Genomic DNA, 15,821 nt, shown 5'->3' on the forward strand with positions numbered 1-15,821 from the left:
ATTTCTTTGCCATGAATACTGTAAAAGCCTGTAATGGCAAATAACTCAGGCATTTAGGTTGCAGTGAAAAACCTGTACAATAAATTACTTTTATACTTTATTGCCGTCAGTTCACACAGACTACCCCTAACCTGGGAACTGGCATTAGAAAGGACTTTGAATAGACAAGTGCCTAAGACTAAAAAGCAAATGAAATGTTTCAAGTGCTGCTTGATAACTGGGCAGTGAGGGTCATTCTTCACAACATCTCAGCTGCGACAAGAAAAAAAGTCTTTTCTCAGTAAAAAAGGTGAGAAAAGCTTTCACGGGTGTCCTGGCTTGAATCCTTGTTTTTTACTACTTAGGCATAGACTGTGTTTTGAAGAAGCCAAGAAAAATTTGTGATATGCACTCTTGTTTGACCAAACATCCCCAGATGTCCCCAGTTATGTAAGCCTGGCTTACACTTGGCTTACATTTCCCTGGTTGTGACAGACATGAAGACACTGTGTGTTTCTTCTTCTTAAGAAATCCCTTTGGTATTTTTTGTGCCAGCATCATTTTTGTAACCTAAATGCTTTTCCCTGTGTGCAGCAGCCATATGGATGTTTCTAATCAGCTAATAGGATAGGGGTTTTATGGAGGAATTCTTTATGTAATTGAACAAACAGTCCAATTTCAAGATTTTCTTTATAGTGGTAAACCTCACAAAGGATAGTGTATCAGTAATGTGATAGTTGTACCATAGTGCAAACCATATTGTTTACTTGGAGCTCCTTCCCAGTTGTAGCTGATACATACTGTTTAGTGCAGATGTGCTCTTGACAGCAGTTGTACTCTTTACGCTTTGCAGAAGAGCCTATGTTGGGCAAGATTTCTCTTGATGCTCTAAAAGCTCTAAAAGTAACTATGACTTCTAAAAGCCATTAAACTTCTAAATATGCTGAGAAAGCTTTTTCTATTTCATTCAACCAATGCTAATCCACAGTCATGAGCTGAGAACCAGTGTTTGGGGATCACCTGGGAAAAAGCTGTTCCAGAGCACTGGCTGTGAAATTCTTTTATATAGGGAGTAGGTGAATTTAATTTACCACTTATTTTTAGGAAGGTTTGAGCTAAGCTTTAGCCTAGTTTTTGTTATAGATTTATCTATGTGAGTCTTATTCTGAGATTGCTCTAGCAGCATATATAAGTTCATTCATTTTACTCCTCATCTACACAGGCTTTTTTAGCCTTCTTTAATACCTGGTTTTGACCAAAATTAAATGAAAAGCCTTCACTTATACAGATTTCTACAAAAATCTATAAAATTTATCATTGACATTATGTCCCTGCAATCCTTTTCTCTGTATTTAATTCACACTTTCATTCATTTAATTCATACTTTCTGTATTAGGGACATTCTTTTACTCTGTTTGAACACTGACTTTAATAGACGTTTGGGCACTCAAACACTGTTAAATCTGTACATGTTAAAACTCTCCCATTACACTGAAAAGTTGCACTGTTACCAGGAAGAAAAGTTTTGGACTGTAACAGTTTTTTTTTCTCGTTTCCATCATATTTGAAAAATCATGGCAGTCAGGTGAAGTTCCCGATGACTGGAAAAAGGGAAATATAACCCCCATTTTCAAGAAGGGGAAAATGGATGACCCGGGGAATTACAGAGCAGTCAGTCTCACCTCTGCGCCTGGCAAACTCTTGGAGCAGATTCTCCTGGAAGGCATGCTAAGGCACATGAAAAACAAGGAGGTGGTTGGTGACAGCCCGCATGGCTTCACTAAGGGGAAATCCTGCCTGAGCAATTTGGTGGCCTTCTATGATGGGGCTACGAAACTGATGGACAGGGGCAGAGCAGTTGACGTCATCTACCTGGATTTGTGCAAAGCGTTTGACACCATCCCACACAACATCCTTGTCTCTAAATTGGAGAGGTGGATCCATCCAATTTGATGGGTGGACCACTTGGTGGATAAAGAACTGGCTGGATGGCCACATGCAAGGAGTTGTGGTCAATGGCTCGATGTCCGGCTGGAGACCGGTAACGAGTGGTGTCCCTCAGGGATCGGTGTTGGGACAGGTCTTGTTCAACATCTTTGTCGGTGACATGGACAGTGGGATTGAGTGCGCCCTCAGCAAGTTTGCCGATGACACCAAGCTGTGTGGTTCGGTTGATACGCCGGAGGGAAGGGATGCCATCCAGAGGGACCTCGACACACTTGTGAGGTGGGCTGATGCCAACCTGATGAAGTTTAACCATGCCAAGTGCAAGGTCCTACACCTGGGTCAGAGCAATCCCAGGCACAGCTACAGGTTGGGCAGAGAAGAGATTCAGAGCAGCCCTGCAGAGAAGGACTTGGGGGTGTTGGTCCATGAGAAAATGAACATGAGCCAGCTTCAGTGTGCGCTCGCAGCCCAGAAAGCAACCGTATCCTGGGCTGCATCAAGAGGAGCGTGACCAGCAGGTCGAAGGAGGTGATCCTGCCCCTCTACTCTGCTCTCGTGAGACCTCACTTGGAGCATTGTGTGCAGTTCTGGTGTCCTCAACATCAAAAGGACATGGAACTGTTGGAACAAGTCCAGAAGAGGGCCACGAGGATGATCAGGGGACTGGAGCACCTCCCGTATGGAGACAGGCTGAGAAAGTTGGGGCTGTTCAGCCTGGAGAAGAGAAGGCTGCGTGGAGACCTCAGAGCAGCCTTCCAGTATCTGAAGGGGGCCTATAATGATGCTGGAGAGGGACTCTTCATTAGGGACTGTAGTGATAGGACAAGGGGTGATGAGTTTAAACTGAAACAGGAGAGGTTTAGATTGGATCTAAGGAAGAAATTCTTTACTGTGAGGGTGGTGAGGCACTGGAATGGGTTGCCCAGGGAGGCTGTGAATGCTCCATCCCTGGCGGTGTTCAAGGCCAGGTTGGATGAGGCCTTGGGTGACATGGTTTAGTGTGAGGTGTCCCTGCCCATGGCGGGGGGGTTGGAACTGGATGATCTTAGGATCCTTTTCAACCCTAACTATTCTGTGATTCTATAATTTCAAACTTTTCTATCACCTCTCTGCTTTTATGGGGGGCTTTTCCACATAGCAATTGTAACTGCCTGATGAAGTTTCTGGAGAAGCAGCAAACTTCTGAAGAGCATCCTGTGTTAATTTATTTGCTTTCTGTGAGAAGCTGTTTTGCAGTTACCATGGCAGCATGGTCAGTGGAACACGGGTCAAACTGCACTTTGGGATTTTCTGACTCATTTTCCCATCTGCAACACCAGGACCACAGCAGTGCCCTCCTTACAGGCACTTTGGAGGGACTAAGTCATCACTGTAACCTGGTACGCACTATCAGACCTCACTAGCACTGAGGTCACAGTAGTTTCTTTTATTAAGGGAGTTGAAGTATACAGGGTTAAGCGACTTGAGCAATTTAAGAAGAAAGCCAATGCTGCTGAGCCATGTTTGCTTTATTGGTGTAACCATAGACTTGGCCATGGATGGGGTTCACACAAACAGAAATCTCTTAATGATGCCCTTACAGACATGCAGAAGATATGAAGCTGTTGGTGGCAACTGTAAGCCTAGTTATAATATACAGTGACCACACAGTATCTTCTTTATGACATATATCTTTCATTCTCAGTCTGGCCACAGAGTTACATGCTGGCAAGCAACACTTGCCAACTTCTCTACAACTTTTTATGAGATGCAGGGAGAAGAATGTCCCTGTTCTGTTAAGTTCAACCTTAAATTTTCTTAGATTCTGCAAGTATTTAGGGAAGAAGAAAAGGAAGGCCTGGGTTATAGTCATTCATTACTGAATTTTTGCACCGTGATCTGTTCTGGTAAGTGAGAACAAACTGGGTGAGAAGCTCAGATGAAGATAACTCTGCTTGCTTAGTTTTCCCATGAAGCTGCAGGGAGATTGGAATCTTGGAAAGATCCAAAATGAAAAAGTACAAGTCCTGATTACAAACTCCATGCTGTTGCTGTCTAGCTGCTACAGAGAAGGGTAGTGTTCTTTAGTATTCACAAATACGAACTTTTACTAATCTGTTTTTAAAACTGACTCAATGCCACTTGTCAGCCAGCAACTCCGTTTTCATTCCTAACAAAACAGTTAAAACCAACACAAAATACCAGGGGAACAGAAAGACTAATAGACTTGAAAGAAAGCAGGTAAAAGCGGTATTTCCAATTCTGCAAACATGTATTTAACTGGGTGCAAGGTATGTAGAGACTACACATCTGTGCTCATTTACAGTGCATCATTGTCAGCAGGATTGAAACACCTCTATAAAGACCTTGTGCACGTGACAGCCAAGGTCATTGACAAGTATCTGAAGGCTGTACACAAAGAGGGTGGGACAGATTTGTTCAAGCAGCAACACTGAAATTAATAGTGTGAAAATAAGAAAGGGCAAAGCTCCTTGACAGTGAAATCAATTTGGATGTAGAATAATCTGCCCCAAGGGAAGTGCAAAGCCAAGATCGTTTTCACATTTAAAACAAATCTGCTAGTCTTAAGTACTGTGGGGAGTAACGCTGCAGTGCTGGGAGACAATGGGGAGGTGAAGGGAAAAGAGCTAAACAATAAGCCTTTCCCAGGTCTAATGTTTGTGTTTCTGTGATGAGATGTTCTCAGATCCAGCTAGGATCCAGCATGGGTTCACACATGAACCTACCTCAGCATCCTTAGTGCAACAGTGAGAAAAGAGCCTCAAAGATCAGTGGAACACTGGTGCTCACTTGGCAAAGTTTTGGGACTATCAGATCATCAGACCAGACCCACAGTCTTTCCTACTGTGTACACTGTAGGACCTTTATCTGCTTGATCTTCATGCTTCAGTTTTGGTCAGATGTTTTATCATATCTTTATCTTAGCTCTGATTCCAAGTTGACTGCTGGTGCTTCTTTAGATTTGCAAATGAAATTGAGGGTTTGGGTCTCCTCTATGCAATATTTTGAATTACTCTCACTAATAAATAAAGCTGCAGGTGTTATCCATGCTGTTAAAAAAAACCCCATGCTTCTTTATCACTCTTTTTTGTGGAATCATTTATTTGTGCAATCAAGTGCTGTGCACTTGACTTGTGCAAGTGTAAATGGCTGCATGGAATGGATCAAGAATTAGTTGTATAAAGATCTTACACTTATTTTGTGAACTAGCATTGGAGAAAGATTTACAATACCTACATGTTTTCAAACTATTCAGTGAAAGATAATTGGAGCAGACTTCCCTAGAACTGTCCTTTCAAGTTAAGAGCGTTTGTGCTCACTGCTGACTGGTGTAGCAGGCTAAATTACGGCACGGGGCTGGCTCAGGTGAGTCATACCTGGGTCATGGTTTTCATTTAAAACATTGATTTGTTTAGGCCATACAGCTAAAATTTTGAAAACTAAAGGCATGGGTGAACAGAAATCAAGTCAATCTCTAAGACATTGGTGTGAGGTTTGTGTAGGAGGTGAAGTTCCTACATCTCCCGGTAATGCATCTCACACTGCCGGTCTCACAGGCAGGATATCAAATTAAATAGTCTTTGGCATTGACCAAGGTTGGTAGTTCCTTTGTCCCTATCATGTCCCAAATAGGGCCTGTGAGTCACTAAGTTGATCATAACTGAACTGCTTGAGTTTGAATGAGCCAGAAATAAAGACGTGAGACTGCGTCATCTTGATGAGTGTTAATGCTTAACTCCACTCTTCTGGAGCTTTGTGTGAACTCTTACTAGAAGAAAACTTTGTTCTGTTCTAGTTCTTTGACAAATTCTATTGCCAACACTATACATTCTTTTTCCATCCACTTTTTTAGAAGAAGAGCCAAGTAACTATGGCATCAGCTATACATATATGAAAAATTCCTACATTTAATTCAGGGCATTAGACAATGAGCTATAAAAATAGCACACACATGAAGTTAAACTCAGCACAAATTTCTACTGGAACAGCTTAGGAGGAAAGAAACTAAATCTCATCTATAAACTTTGGCATTCTACCTGTGCTAGCAAACTTTCACTGTGTTATATTTAAACTTTGACCAATTTACACATTACACTACATACCTTTATGTCAGTGATTCTCTTAATCATTTCTGTTAACCAAACAGGGATGGCACACTCTTGCTGGGGGATGGAAAACACTGATACAACAATCCCTAACATGGCCACATAAGAAGCAATATTATAAACGCCACACAATTATCAGCTAAAGAAACTGGAAAATCTATGAAATACATGTATTTAAATAGCTCATTAACTGAAGAAAATACTCCATCAGTATTTTCTTTGGCTGACAGCTGCCAATAGGCAGAAATAACCCTAAAAACCCAAGTCCCTTAAGGCATGCCAGTTCCTTGCTACAGTCAACACTACTATCGTGGCATAAAATAGAACTGAAGACTCACTTGTTTTGCTTTACTATTGACTGTGACCTGGGCCTAACAGGCACTATTATTAAATTATTGCATGTCTTTGTGGAATGCCTCAAGATATCCTGGAGCATCGAGACACTGTACAGTTAAATTTTCCTGTCTATATGCTGTTTTATCATCTGAATTTCATTTGATTACTTCAGCACATCAATGAACTAGTTGCTGATGACAGCAGTATTTCTAATGTACCTTGCAGAAGTGCTGAGCAGAATGTGTTCAGCTCAAGGGGAACGGTCAGGGTAGCCCAATAATATGGGCTCAGGTCAAACCAGAAGTGCAGCCGCTGTCTGGCACCAGCTCCAACCAGCACGAAATGTGAAGACAGGGCTACAGAGGATGTGAAAATGCATGAAAGAGCAAGAGCAGATGAACAAATGAGTCTCCTTCAAGATGAAAGCTGCATTGGCAGGAATGCTGCTGAGATCTGGTTCTTCCATGTCACCTTATGCTAGCCTCATTTCTGAGATCTTGCAGCTTTTGCGAGAACTTAAATCCAACAGAGAGAAAACCAGAAGCAAGAGAGGAACAACGTTAGATGGAGAAAAGCAGTTTGTTTCTCCTCCCTGTACTGGGCAATTTAGCACCGAAGTTCTGGAGAGTACCTTCAGACCTACTCATGCCCTGTGCCAACAGACCTACTAATGCTGGTCGAAGCAGAAAACGCTGCTGTTCAGCAATTTCCTTTCAATAATTTCCACCAGCTTCTTTTTGACTTCTTATAAGGATTTACATTTAAGAATGAATTAGTGGGGAATTCTTGCAGCATGATTTCACATTACTTCCTTATCTTTGTCATTAATTCTCATTTTATCACAGAGGAAGCATTCTTGAATGACTTCTGAAGAGTTACAACTAAATTCCAAGACCATAGAAACAATGGTTTTGTAAAAGATTTTATGCCAATTAGTAATGGAGATGTAAACACAGACATTTTACGACATGAATGATTTCCAAAGCTTATTTTAAGTTGCACACATGAAAAATCGTTCTCATTCTTTGCTTACAGCAAAGCGAATTTCAATCATTCTGAGACGGGGGAGTGTACAGTAAAATACTGATTCACAACTCTAGCAAATAAATTAGATGCAGAGTGATTTTCTATATAAAGCTCAGTTCTGCGTAGCAGGGGATTTTTTTCTTGTCTCTCATTTTCTCACCTGTAGCTATACATGAAAAGAAGTTCAGGAGCCTGCACTATTTCCACAGCAACAGTGTAATTCCTATTGGCCTGGCAGGAGCTGTGTGCTGGGCTGAGCAGAGGGTTTACCCCTATGTATTTCTAGATAGCTTTGCCTAACCTAACCTAATCTAATTTAACCTAACCTAAACTAATCTAACCTATCCAAGCATTTATATCGTATACTTGGCAGAATAGTAACAGAAGAGTAGATTCAGAATATTACAAGTTCCTAATTTATTCACTGCAACCACTAGAGCAAAGATTAGTCTGAAAGTGGCTGAGATGTCTATGTTAGGGTTTTAAACTGCACAGTCTGAATAAGGCCCTGTGGTTCTTAAAGTTTACACTATCATGGCTGATCAAGATAAAGCAGATAAGGACTGTAAATCCTTGACACACTTTGGCTTTGTGAAGCAGTGAAGGGCCATAACCAGGTTTTGAAATGGCTGCTGTGTTTCTTAGAAGATGAACCCAATTAAGGTTCAGAGAAAAGGGATTCACTACATCTAACTTGAAACATTTACTTTGTAGGTGCAGAGGTAGTGACCCCAGACTCCCTCTACAGTCTGTGCATGATTCATAACATCTCTTTTAGACAACAGTGGCAGGTTCGTGCTCTTGACTGTGAAGAAAGAAAGAGCTGTCCACTGTGGGATTTTTGAGGTGGACAAATATTAATTTAGGAGACAGCAAATTCATATCTATATACTGAAATACATATATATACACAAAATCAGATGATGTTTTACAAGATTGGGGCACATCGGGGAATCTACTCTTTCTGTCAGTGCAATGTAACCCACTGCGTTACCAGGCTTCTCCAAACCAGCAGCTAGGTCCACAATGAAGATGCAGGTTTTTGAACACACTCAGATTGTGGATTTTCTTCTACTATTTCCTCAGTACCAATCACTTTAGGAAATGCATTCATTGTGTCAATGATCTTTAGAAGTGCAAATGAAAGTTGTTCAAAATGCACCAAATATGTGTAAAACTTTCTGAATATGGACTACAAAACAGTTTCTCCCTAAAAGTGGTGAAACTTTATACACAGAAAACTTAAGCCTAGTAAACCAGTGAAACATCATGCTCTTGATAGGCAAAGAGAGGGGATACATAGTCTAATATATATTCAAACTTTCTAATTAGAGAAGCAGGGATTCATCTGAGATTACCACCTTTCTCTCTGCACTGGTACATCCAGATCTGTCCTGGTGAACCACTAGCACAGACGCTATTGCTGAGACCAGAGCAGGTGTGACTGCAAGTTCTGCTTTGTGAAGATGAAGACAAAAAAATCCAGTGTATGTATACACTGATAGAAGAAGAAATAAAGCCAGGTTTAAACTGCAGCAGTTTGATCATTTCTAATGATGAGAGTGAAGCACTGGAGTAGGCTGCTTGGGAAGAACATGAAATACTTGTTGTAGCAGACATTTAAGTAAAGATTAGACAAATCTTCTAGACAGAAGGAAGGTACAAATGGCACCCTCAGGGCAGGGGTTGGACTCAGTGACCACCTGAGGTTCCAAACAGACCAGTTTGTCCCTGATTTGATGACCAGGCTGAAAATACCACAATTTTCTGGAACATAAATTATTCAGAAACAGGTAAGTTGATTTCACTTTTTCACCCCAAATATAAGCTGTCAAAATGTGTCCTATGTATTAAGTCCTGACAGTTGCTGGATTTTGACATTTGGAGAGAGGTGCATTGAGTATGTAAAAGGTTTTATTTACACCACAGTACGGAATTTGCTATCTCAGTCAAAAATACCTTTTTCCTTTCATGCCTCAGTGCAAAGAGCAGGAGGCTGACCTTAAACTGCAGACAAGACTGCTCATAAGAAATTTTAAATGCTATCAAACTTCTGACTGTCATAATAAATACATTCAGGGGCATTTGAAGGGGCAGGCTGAGCGCAGTGTGAGTGATCTGACTGAAATATGAAAAAAGCTGTGGAGGACAAGCTAACTGAACAGAAAAACCCTAATGGATGCTAATGGAGGAATATGGTGTCACAGCTGTAGGTGTTTTACCTAACATTATACTTCAAGATAATGGAACACTTCTATGGGAACAGGCAAAAGCCATGAATATTAGTAGACGTGAGATGTTAATAAAGGTCTTTCCAAGAGTTAAAGTTTCCACTATAAAAATATTTTCAAGAGACAGTCAAGAGGGAGCATACTATCTGACAGCGAGAAAAGCAAAAGAGATGCTATTTTTTGTCTCCTGAAAGACTGGTTGTAATTACGGCAGTTGAGAAAAAAAGCAGATTACTGGCTCATCTCTTTTCCTTCTGTAATATATCCATCGTTTGACATTCATTTTGATTCAGTAAAACAGCCTGTAAACTCTCAACCCCTGTGTTTTACCATTGGAAAAGGAAAGGTTATTTTTGTTCAGCTCGAAGGCTACGGTAGGGAGAATTCCCAAAAATTCAGTATGCCACTTTGGCAGATATATAACCCTGCTCCATTTGGTAAGCATCGGAAGATACCTGGGATATGATCTTCAGTTCAATACAGCATAAAGCATCCTTTTTAGTTACGTTTATGCTCACATAACTTCTGTAGCTTCCTCCAGCATAAATACCGGACATAAGCCTTAGGGCTGCTCTGTTTTCCTTTGATTATCCATAGATCAGTGGGCCCCAAAAATTGAGGCAGCAAATGCTTAGGAAACCATAACTGTGTTATCTGAGCTTCATTTATCTTTTTAACGTTTGAAACTTTAAGGTAGGCAGTGCCCTGGAAAACCTGCTCTTTGCTGCAATAGCATGGAGCAGCCATAGGGAACCAGACAAGTAGACTGGTTGCTTTGATACTCCATCCACCTTCAGTAACAATTAGAAAAGCTAGTGAAGATAATTTCTACAATTACATGAATGAAACTGGAAACTAACTTGGTCAACACAACCGAAGCACAATCTTCGCTTGGTGAAATGGAGGTGTTTATACAAGTACTTGTATTCTCACTGCCCTGGACTTCAAGAGAGCAGACTTTGGCCTCTTCAGGAACCTGCTTAGTAAGGTTCCATGGGACACAGCCCTAGAGGGCAGGGGGGCCCAAGACTGTTGGTTGTTATTCAAGGATCACTTGCTCCAAGCTCAGGAGTGTTGTATCTCAACTAGAAGGAAGTGCAGCAGGAGGGCCAGGAGACCTCCTTGGATGGATAAGGAGCTGCTGAGGAAAATTCAAAGGAAAAAAGAGGCTTATAGAAGGTGGAAGCAAGGACAGGCGGCCTGGGAAGAATACAGGGATGCTGTCCGGGAAGCTAGGGACCAGGTGAGGAAGGCTAAGGCCCAGTTAGAATTGAACTTGGCTAGGGATGTTAAGGATAATAGGAAGGGATTCTATAGGTACGTAGAGAATAAAAGACAGACTAGGGACAACGTAGGCCCCCTCCGGAAGCTATCGGGAGAACTGGCTACCCAGGATTTGGAGAAGGCTGAGGTTCTTAATGACTTCTTTGCCTCAGTCTTCACTGGCAAAGTCTCCGACCACACCACCCAAGTCTTGGAAGGCAAACGCAGGGACTTGTGAGAATGAGGACCTGAGGCCCACTGTAGGAGAGGATCTGGCTCAAGACCATCTTAAAAACCTAAACGTACACAAGTCCATGGGACCTGATGAAATCCATCCGCGGGTCCTGAAGGAGCTGGCGAATGAAGTTGCTAAGCCACTGGCCATCATATTTGAAAAATCATGGCAGTCAGGTGAAGTTCCCGACGACTGGAAAAAGGGAAATATAACCCCCATTTTCAAGAAGGGCAAAAATGGATGACCCGGGGAATTACAGAGCAGTCAGTGTCACCTCTGTGCCTGGCAAACTCTTGGAGCAGATTCTCCTGGAAGGCATGCTAAGGCACATGAAAAACAAGGAGGTGGTTGGTGACAGCCAGCATGGCTTCACTAAGGGGAAATCCTGCCTGAGCAATTTGGTGGCCTTCTATGATGGGGCTACGAAACTGATGGACAGGGGCAGAGCAGTAGATGTCATCTACCTGGATTTGTGCAAAGCGTTCAACACTGTCCCACACAACATCCTTGTCTCTAAATTGGAGAGGTGGATCCATCCAATTTGATGGGTGGACCACTTGGTGGATAAAGAACTGGCTGGATGGCCGCATGCAAGGAGTTGTGGTCAATGGCTCGATGTCCGGCTGGAGACCAGTAATGAGTGGTGTCCCTCAGGGATCGGTGTTGGGACAGGTCTTGTTCAACATCTTTGTCGGTGACATGGACAGTGGGATTGAGTGCACCCTCAGCAAGTTTGCCGATGACACCAAGCTGTGTGGTTCGGTTGATACGCCGGAGGGAAGGGATGCCATCCAGAGGGACCTCGACATGCTTGTGAGGTGGGCTGATGCCAACCTGATGAAGTTTAACCATGCCAAGTGCAAGGTCCTACACCTGGGTCAGAGCAATCCCAGGCACAGCTACAGGTTGGGCAGAGAAGAGATTCAGAGCAGCCCTGCAGAGAAGGACTTGGGGGTGTTGGTCCATGAGAAAATGAACATGAGCCGGCTTCCGTGTGCGCTCACAGCCCAGAAAGCCAACTGTATCCTGGGCTGCATCAAGAGGAGCGTGACCAGCAGGTCGAAGGAGGTGATCCTGCCCCTCTACTCTGCTCTCGTGAGACCTCACTTGGAGCATTGTGTGCAGTTCTGGTGTCCTCAACATCAAAAGGACATGGAACTGTTGGAACAAGTCCAGAGGAGGGCCATGAGGACGATCAGGGAACTGGAGCACCTCCTGTATGAAGACAGGCTGAGGAAGTTGGGGCTGTTCAGCCTGGAGAAGAGAAGGCTGCGTGGAGACCTCAGAGCAGCCTTCCAGTATCTGAAGGGGGCCTACAAGGATGCTGGGGATGGACTCTTCATCAGGGACTGTAGTGACAGGACAAGGGGTAACGGGTTCAAACTGAAACAGGGGAAGTTTAGATTGGAGATAAGGGAGAAATTCTTTACTGAGAGGGTGGTGAGGCACTGGAATGGGTTGCCCAGGGAGGTTGTGAATGCTCCATCCTTGGCGGTGTTCAAGGCCAGGTTGGATGAGGCCTTGGGTGACATGGTTTAGTGTGGGGTGTCCCTGCCCATGGCAGTGGGGTTGGAACTAGATGATCTTGGAGTCCTTTCCAACCCTAACTATTCTATGATTCTATGATTCTATGATTCTTTTCCTTGTTACACAGGTATTAGCATCTCTAACTCCTTTGGTATGTTTAAAAATGTTAATAGGACCTAGGATTCTGCTGATGCCTCCGAACCTGAACAAACAAGTTCAAAATAAACAGAACATTAAAGAAAAATAACCCTGTTGGGTTAAATCAGAGATCCAGTTAGACCAGTAGCTTTTTCTGAAGTTGTTCAATAACAGATGTTTAAAAGAAACAGTAGAAGAAATATAGTCCTTCCCCTTTTATGACCTCTATGCTTTTTGAAATCAACAATTAGTATGTTCTGAGCTACATAACAAGAGTGTTAAAAGTTGTCATTGGAGCCATTGCCTGAAGAGGCTGTTAGTGAGGTGGGGGTTGGTCTCTTCCCCCAAATAACAAGGTATAGGATAAGAGGAAATTGCCTCAAGTTGCTCCAGGGGATGTTTAGACTCGATATTAGGAAAAAATTCTTCACTGAAAGGTTATCAAGCATTGGAACAGGCTGCCCAGGGAAGCAGTTGAGTCACTATCCCTGAAGGTACTGAAAAAACATGTAGATGTGGTGCTTGGGGATGTAGTTTAGTGGTGACTTGGCAGTGTTGGGTTAAAGGCTGGACTTGATCTTAAAGGTCTTTTCCGACCTAAATGATTCTGTGATTCTATAATTCCTTTTTAACTTACTTATTTTTGTATACAATATCCTGTAATAATGAGCCTCAGAATTTAATTATGCATTGTACGGAAAGGTACTACCCATTTCCTGATTTAAACTTGAGACCAGAGCTGAAGTTCCCTAATTAGTGATTCAAATTCCCTGTATTTGTATCCATCCTGATTTCGTTTTCTTTAATTTCACAAGCCATGGATTGGAGGAGTTCAATGAAATGAATTAAAAGTGTTAAATTATTCTAAATCCCATTTTTAAAAATGCAGAACTGATTTTCTAGATGAGGTAGCACACACAAGTTTGGCTTGAAAAAGAGGAACTTCTGGCCTTTGAAAAGATTATCCTTTAGCTATCCCTGCTAACAGGTTTGTCAACTGTGTTGCTGAATGTTCATAAGCACCTTTTTAGTGATACACAGGAAGCTGATCAGCTACAAATGTCACACCAGCTGTAATACTTTCTTTGTATCCTATCTCTGGATTTGGGATTCAAAATGAGCAATAAATGCATAAGACTTTTAAAAGCTGTAGAATAACCAGTTTATATTTTTATATCATACTTAGATCAAAGAAATTTTGGCTCTACTGAAGCCCTTGCTGTGGGTTATTAGCTTTTAAACATTGCTTCTACAGGCGAAGAAAGGAGTCAGGGCCAGCAAGGTGATGAAGGTAAAAGTGCAACAGGATAACATTTTTAACTGTGAAAAAATGCAAGGATTCTCTGTATTCAGTTAAATTTTGTTTAAAAACTGCTTCCATTCACATCTCCCAGCCAAATTTAGAAATACTCCATGAAAAGTATTCTCTCATTTCATCTTTATAGTAAATTAAGATAGTACCACTTGCCCACACGGTCATGAATGTATGAGCACAAAGGTGCAACAGACACAGATAAGCCCATTCCTATCTTAATTTTATCTTGATTTCGAACCAGAAGAGTTCTCCTAGGCCTACTGCAGCTCTGTTTACCAGGAATGAATTTCTCCCAGATAGAAAAAGCAAGCTGGACAGCTTACACCACTTCTGTTCGAACACTGAAAGTCTAAATGGAAATACTGATCCCTAAAATGGACATACATATATGTATACTTGAATATCACATTTTATATGTTGATGCTTAATTTAACAGTGAAGCCTTCTTCCCTTTATGCTCTTTCAAACACAAGCCTACATTATCTTTCCCCCCAAAGCCTTGAAATAATGGAATTTTTAGCAAATGCTAACAAGAGAAAGTGTGCTCTGAAAAGGGTGCAACAGTCTTGGTCTATAATTATGCAATTTCCTAAACACTGAAACAAACATTGATGTGAGTGGCTGGAAGATTAATTTATGCTGATGACAAAAATGGAAAAACAATTTGGGAAATCAAGTGATAATTAAATTCTTGACAGACTCACTTGAATAAGGACCATTAGTTGTATGACTGAATTATTCCCCTGAGGCTTTGATTATATACAGGAAATAGACATTTAACAACTGATTTCATTGGCAATACAAAGCCAATTATCTCCCCAAATAAATGGCAACATTAATTTACAGGGTTGCACAGAGTGGTCATTTCAAACTAAAAAATGGATTTCTGGTTTCTGAAGAAATGCAATAAGATGAGTAAGTCCCTTTCACAATGCATTTTGTTATATATTTTATACCAAATTATCTGCATGTGCAAATAATGTGCAGAGGCTGAACTCTGATTCTGTATACCTTATAAATCTGGAAAACTGGCTTCAGTAAGTGCAGTTATTCTATATTTACACTCAGGAACTGTTCTGTAGAACAGTAACAGGAAAGTATTTACAAGTCTAAAATGTTATTTTGCTGGCATGTATGGGCTTGGGACCCACTGCGCTAGGAACCACGTGTTCATAGCTAGAGGAACTACTTATGATGCTAATCTGTCTGAGTGCAAGGACAGAATAAGCTAAAATAAAACAAGTGTTCTTATTCCCCTTACAAGGAAAACTGAAGCAAGAAGAGATGAAGAATGAGAATTTCAAACTAGGCAGAGGACCACAGGAACAGCAAGTCTGGAAAGCACCTGCTGAACTACTTGGTTTTGTCCTTTGCTAGCACCTACCAATAACTGTACCCTTTCATCACCCAGTTTTGGCCCTGTCCTGTGTTTTCTGCAGCCAAACAGGAATATTTGCTGATGGTTTTTGAAGCACTGTCTCTTGGTTTGCTCACAGAAGCCCTCAGCTGTAAATCCCATGCATGCCAACTGGACCGTTATCAAAAATAAATCCCTGCAGATGCGATGTCAAGTATTCACTACTGCTACAAATGCAAACTACACTTCAGCAGAAAAATACATCTCAACAGCCAGGACAGTGGGCATTTCTCATGCTATAACTCTTTGCCAGCCAGATGGCAATATAAAGGATATTAGACTTCAGGCTAGTGAGAACTGT

General features: G+C 41.7%; 1 protein-coding gene across 8 annotated transcripts in view; it reads right to left on the bottom strand.

Moving 5' to 3' along the window:
* Window positions 1-15,821, bottom strand: part of DLG2 (discs large MAGUK scaffold protein 2) — a gene marked incomplete at both ends in the record, with an annotated part of 868,631 nt that overhangs the window by 23,427 nt on the left and 829,383 nt on the right. The gene's annotated exons all lie outside the window — the stretch shown is intronic.

Source organism: Psittacula echo (assembly GCF_963264785.1).
Source record: "Psittacula echo genome assembly, chromosome: 3".
Taxonomy (NCBI): domain Eukaryota; kingdom Metazoa; phylum Chordata; class Aves; order Psittaciformes; family Psittacidae; genus Psittacula; species Psittacula echo.